The sequence below is a fragment of the Nicotiana tabacum genome, chromosome 18, assembly GCF_000715075.1.
Source record: "Nicotiana tabacum cultivar K326 chromosome 18, ASM71507v2, whole genome shotgun sequence".
Lineage (NCBI taxonomy): Eukaryota > Viridiplantae > Streptophyta > Magnoliopsida > Solanales > Solanaceae > Nicotiana > Nicotiana tabacum.
In genome coordinates, this window is record NC_134097.1 from 134,835,347 (window position 1) to 134,841,791 (window position 6,445).

Here is a 6,445-nt window from a genome sequence, read left to right on the forward strand (position 1 = left end):
AAGAAAATTTAGTTAGTTTTTTGTTTTCGAATATGGCGAGTGGTCATGTCACTCCTGATGGGGATGATTGTCCCCTTTCCCTTATTCCTGTCCGGCGTTCTCAAAACTTGTTGGGGATGATGTTATTTGCTGGGGATAACATTCTGCTGGGGATGGTTTTTCCATTTATCCCTTCACCATTTTGTATCTCAAAAATTTCTGGAGGTTATTTTACCGAAGATGGATTTGCCTTTCTTCCCTTCCACTTCTGTGTTGTCCGACCACCTCGGAGCTTGGTCGATATTCGGTCGGAGTACTCTGGGGATCGTCTTGGAACTTGGCTTACAATTTCCTCAACATGTAAGCCATGTTGGGGATCGTCTTGGGGATCGTTTTTTTTTTCGGCTCTTCCCCATACTTTCCTTGCCATTTTAGGATAGTATTATTCGGCCTGGCAATCAACGTCTTTTGCCTTATTGCCTTGTCTCTGGATTGCCCTTTTCACCTTTTATGTTGTACCATTTTGGCAACTGGTAGTAAGCTCTGAAAGACCTTTCTTAAAACATAAATTTCTAGAAAAATTCTTTTAAACAAAGAAATGAAAAGATAGAAAAATTGAGAAAATCTTTCTGAACAAAAAAAAAATGAACTTATCTGGGTGATACAACTGATTCCAATGATCATGTTGTGCATTCCGGATTAATCAACCCAGTCTATTTGTGTCGATCAAACTTTCTGATGTCTTCACTTGCTGGGGATAAATAGGTGCCCAATTCTTCGCAAAATACGGATCTTTTCCGTCAATCTATCTTGTCGCCTTATAGTGCCCTTCGCGGGGTTTTCACTAACAAGGCTCTCTCATTTCTCACAACTCCCGTCGCCTTATGGTGCCTGTGAAGGTTTTCACCGATAAGACTCTCTCATTTTGTATTTCTCAGCTTACGTCGCCTTATGGCGCCTGTGAAGGTTTTCGCCGATAAGACTCTCTCATCTTATTTTCTCAGCTTGGGATTGGAGTGTTGCTGATAAGATTTTTCTCTGCCGGGAATTCTTTTGGCTATCAATTCTTTCAATTCATGATCCTCATTCAGTCAGGGACTGACGTTTTATTCTTGGTTTTCATTTGCATATCTTAACACCTCTCGGATACTGATCGGGAGGTCTTTTTTGGATATCAATATAGGTTTTAGAAGAAAAGGATATAAAATTCAAAATAACTTTGATGTGTAAAGTATTACAACTCTTGGAATCAAACTTTTTTTTTTTTTTTTCCAAAATTTAGAAACATAATTTCTGCCCCAGTTTTCTTACTTGGGGATTTTTCTTTTGATTTTTTTTTCTTTTTTTTATTACCTTATGACCGAGCCGTGAGGCGCCTACGTATCCTCTTTGAGGAATCAGGTCGAACGTAGTTCACTAACTCCTTTGTTTTCTTGCGACCTTAAATTTTTTTTTTTTTTTTTTCATACATTTTTTCATTAATGATTCCAAGAGAGGGGTATAAAAAGATAAGTATGGCTCAAAGGGGTAAAGCAAAGGTTAAAAGTGTTTGGATAGAAGAAAGAATTGCCTCCGTCATTTCATTATCCGATAAGCACTAAGTACAAACAAACAAATAAACAACAAAAGAAATTACACATAATATCTTTCGACTGCATCAGAATTGATAGCCATGTCGACGCATCTTCCTTCAACATCCGTCAGACGTAAAAAGCCATTGGATAATACTCTGGTCACAATATACGGCCCTTGCCAATTCGGGGCGAACTTGCCTTTTGCCTCAATCTGATGTGGGAGGATCTGTTTCAATACTTGTTGCCCTACTTCAAATTTTCTGGGGCGCACCTTCTTATTGTATGCTCTTGCCATTCTCTTTTGATACAACTGGCCATGACATACTGCTGCCAATCTTTTTTCATCCATTAAACTCAGCTGCTCTAGTCGGGTTTTGACCCATTCATCATCGTCAATCCCGGCCTCAGCGATAATTCGAAGGGAAGGAATTTCAACTTCCGCTGGTATTACTGCTTCGGTTCCGTATACCAACAAATAAGGAGTCGCACCTATTGAAGTACGAACAGTAGTGCGGTATCCTAACAACGCAAATGGTAGCTTTTCATGCCATTGTCTGGATCCTTCAATCATTTTCCTCAATATCTTCTTTATATTTTTGTTGGCTGCCTCAACTGCTCCATTCGCCTTGGGCCGATACGGGGTGGAATTACGGTGTGTAATCTTAAACTGTTCACATACTTCTCTCATCAAGTTGCTGTTAAGATTAGCACCATTGTCTGTGATTATTATTTTTGGGATCCCAAATCTACAAATGATATGGGAATGGACGAAATCCACCACTGCCTTCTTGGTTACAGACTTGAAAGTTTTGGCTTCAACCCACTTAGTGAAATAATCGATGGCTACCAGAATGAACCTGTGACCGTTCGAAGCTGCCGGCTCGATAGGCCCAATGACATCCATGCCCCATGCTACAAATGGCCATGGTGCGGACATTGTGTGCAATTCCGTTGGTGGAGAATGAATCAGATCTCCGTGTATCTGACACTGATGGCATTTTCGTACGAAACTGATACAATCATGCTCCATAGTGAGCCAATAATATCCCGCTCGCAAATCTTCTTTGCCAACACATATCCGCTCATATGGGGCCCACAGACTCCAGCATGTACCTCTGTCATCACTATCGTGGCTTGACCTGCATCAATACATCTCAACAATCCCAGATCTGGGGTTCTTTTGTACAACATTCCTCCACTGAGGAAAAATCCATTTGCCAGTCGTCGAATGGCTCTCTTTTGATCTTCGGTTGCCTGCTCCGGGTATATTCCCATCCTGAGGTATTCCTTGATATCATAAAACCATGGCTCGCCATCCATTTCTTCTTCTATTATGTTGCAGTAGGCATGCTGATTACGAACCTGAATATACAATGGGTCAACATGGATTTTGTCTGGATGGTGCAACATCGATGCTAAAGTGGCCAAAGCATCGGCAACCTCATTGTGAACTCTCGGGATGTGTCTGAACTCCACTGATCGAAATCGCTTGCTCAAATCGTGCAAACATTGTCGATATGGTATAAGCTTCAAATCCCGTGTTTCCCATTCACCCTGGATCTGATGTACTAGGAGGTCCGAGTCTCCCAAGACCAAGACGTCCTGAACATCCATGTCTGCAGCTAATCGTAGGCCCAAAATACATGCCTCATATTCAGCCATGTTGTTGGTACAATAGAAACGTAGCTGAGCTGTAACAGGATAGTGATGTCCTGTTTCTGAAATAAGTACTGCTCCTACTCCAACTCCTTTTGCATTAGCAGCCCCGTCAAAGAAAAGCTTCCACCCTGGTTCCTCATTCAGTTCTAACTCCTCTATATGTATCACTTCTTCATCAGGAAAATACGTCCTCAAAGGCTCGTATTCTTCATCAATAGGATTCTCAGCCAAGTGATCGGCCAATGCTTGAGCTTTCATGGCCGTCCTCGTCACATAGACAATGTCGAACTCTGTGAGTAATATCTGCCATTTTGCCAATCTTCCTGTGGGCATAGGCTTCTGGAAAATATACTTTAATGGATCCAGACGTGAAATAAGGTATGTAGTATGTGACGACAGATAATGCTTAAACTTCTGTGCTACCCAAGTTAGAGCACAACATGTCTTCTCAAGTTGGGTGTACTTATTCTCATAGACTGTAAACTTCTTGCTGAGATAATAGATGGCTTGCTCTTTTCTTCCTGTGATGTCGTGTTGACCCAACACGCAACCAAACGAATGATCCAGGACCGTTAGATAAAGGATTAATGGTCTCCCCGACTCAGGTGGAACCAATACAGGTGGATTGGATAAATAACCTTTGATCTGGTCAAATGTCTCCTGACATTCTGCCGTCCATTCTATCGCGACATCTTTCCTCAGCAATCGAAAGATGGGTTCACAAGTTGTTGTGAGCTGAGTGATGAATCTGCTGATATAGTTCAACCTTCCCAACAGACTCATTACTTCTGTTTTGTTCCTCGGTGGCGGCAATTCCTGGATGGATTTGATCTTTGACGGATCCAACTCAATGCCTCGCCGACTGACGATAAATCCTAACAGCTTTCCAGATGGAACACCAAATGCACATTTGGCTGGGTTGAGCTTAATGTCGTACCTTCGAAGTCTTTGGAAAAACTTCCTAAGGTCTGCTACGTGGTCTTCCTGACGCTTGGATTTGATGATCACATCATCTACGTACACTTCGATCTCTTTGTGTATCATATCATGGAACACAGTAGTCATTGCTCTCATGTACGTTGCCCCAGTGTTCTTCAAACCGAATGGCATTACCCGATAACAATAAGTCCCCCATGGCGTAATGAAAGCTGTTTTCTCCGCATCTTCTTCATCCATCAAAATCTGATGATACCCAGCGTAGCAATCGACAAAGGAGCCGATTTCTCGCCCGGCGCAATTGTCGATCAAGATATGGATATTGGGCAATGGAAAGTTATCCTTTGGGCTTGCCCTGTTCAGATTACGGTAGTCGACGCATACCCTGATCTTCCCATCTTTCTTTGGTACTGGCACCACATTAGCCAACCAATCAGGATATCGAGAGACCCGAATAACCTTTGCTTGCAGCTGCTTGGTTACTTCTTCTTTAATCTTCACACTCATATCTGTCTTGAACTTCCTCAGTTTCTGCTTGACGGGAAGGCATGCCGGGTCAATGGGCAATTTGTGAACCACTAGCTTGGTGCTTAAACCCGGCATGTCGTCATACGACCATGCAAAAATATCTTTAAACTCAATGAGTGCTTTGATTAATTCTTCCCTGATGCCAGGCTCAATGTGGATGCTGATTTTGGTTTCTCGAACATTATCCGCATCCCCTAGATTTACAGCCTCGGTGTCATTCAGATTAGGCTTGGGTTTCTCTTCAAATTGGCATAGTTCTCGGTTTATTTCTTCGAAGGCTTTATCCTCATCATATTCAGACTCATCGTCATAATCGATCTCTTGTATCATTAAATCAGAGTCAGATTGATTTATTATACTAGGTCGAAGATCCGTCGTGCATGCCATGTCATTAGAACCAGTAAAAAGAGAACTGTTCAGAAAGAGAAAAGAATAAAACAAAATTAAAATGAGACAAGAAAAGAATTTTATTAAAATGCGGGATAACAGGGTTCACACTTTTACAAGATAAAATAAGATTTGGATTACACCCTGAATAATCCGAAAAATAAGAAAGCAAAAATCAAAGCCTACTACCAGGACTCTCCCCGAGTAGGAAGAGGAGTAACCGTCCAATTGTTGGTTTTGGCCTCAGGCCCCATAAACTGTATGTCTGTTCCGCTGGAACCCTCTCCGACTTCTACCATATTGACATCAGTGAACAATCTTTCGAAGCTCTGATTCAGATCCCCGTCAATCCCAATCAATGGCCCGAGAACTTTCGGGACTGGTGACCCCTTGGCGCTTGCTCTAACAAAAGATCTTGAGAGACGTGGCACAGGTTTGGGAAGAAACCAAACTTTCTTCTTCATTTTCCGAGCTCGTTTTACATCTGCCGCAGTCGGTTTGAACCCCAACCCAAAGGTCTCCAAATTCTTGGGCAAGGAAACAGGTTGAACAATTCCCTGAAGTTCAGCTCCCAAGCCTTTTCCTGGCATAAACCCATTACCCAGCATTTCTGAAACCATCATAACCGTTGCGGAAGCTATCCTAGGATGCTGAATGATTTCACCCTCGGGGATCTTGTTTGCCGATACTGCATCAAAAATCTGGTAGACCCAGGGACCTTTGTCATCATTGGTCTCTATGAAGGGTACAATGGCGCCTCCTACGGTGCACGCAGTGTCCTCGCCGTGCAACACGACCTCTTGTCTATCCCACTCGAACTTGACCATCTGATGCAAGGTGGATGGCACTGCTTTGGCTGCATGGATCCACGGTCGTCCCAACAGAAAGTTATAAGATACCGTAACATCTAATACCTGGAATTCCATGGTAAACTGGACTGGACCGATGGTCAACTCAAGTACAATATCCCCCACGGTGGCTGTTCCATTTCCGTCAAATCCTCGGACGCAAATGCTATTCTTTTGGATTCTTCCGTGGTCGATCTTTAATTGGTTCAGGGTGGATAATGGACAAATATTGGCACTTGAGCCGTTATCCACTAATGCATGAGTAACTGCCGAATCTTCACATTTGACAGTTAGGTAGAGAGCTTTATTATGCTCCGTGCCCTCCACTGGCAGATCATCATCTGAAAATGTTACCCTGTTCACCTCGAAAATTTTGTTGGCAATCGTTTCCAGGTGATTTACAGAAATCTCATTGGGCACATGAGCTTCATTCAGTATCTTCATCAGGGCCCGACGATGTTCATCCGAATGGATTAATAATGATAGCAGTGAGATCTGGGCCGGTGTTTTCTTCAACTGTTCGACCACGGAGTA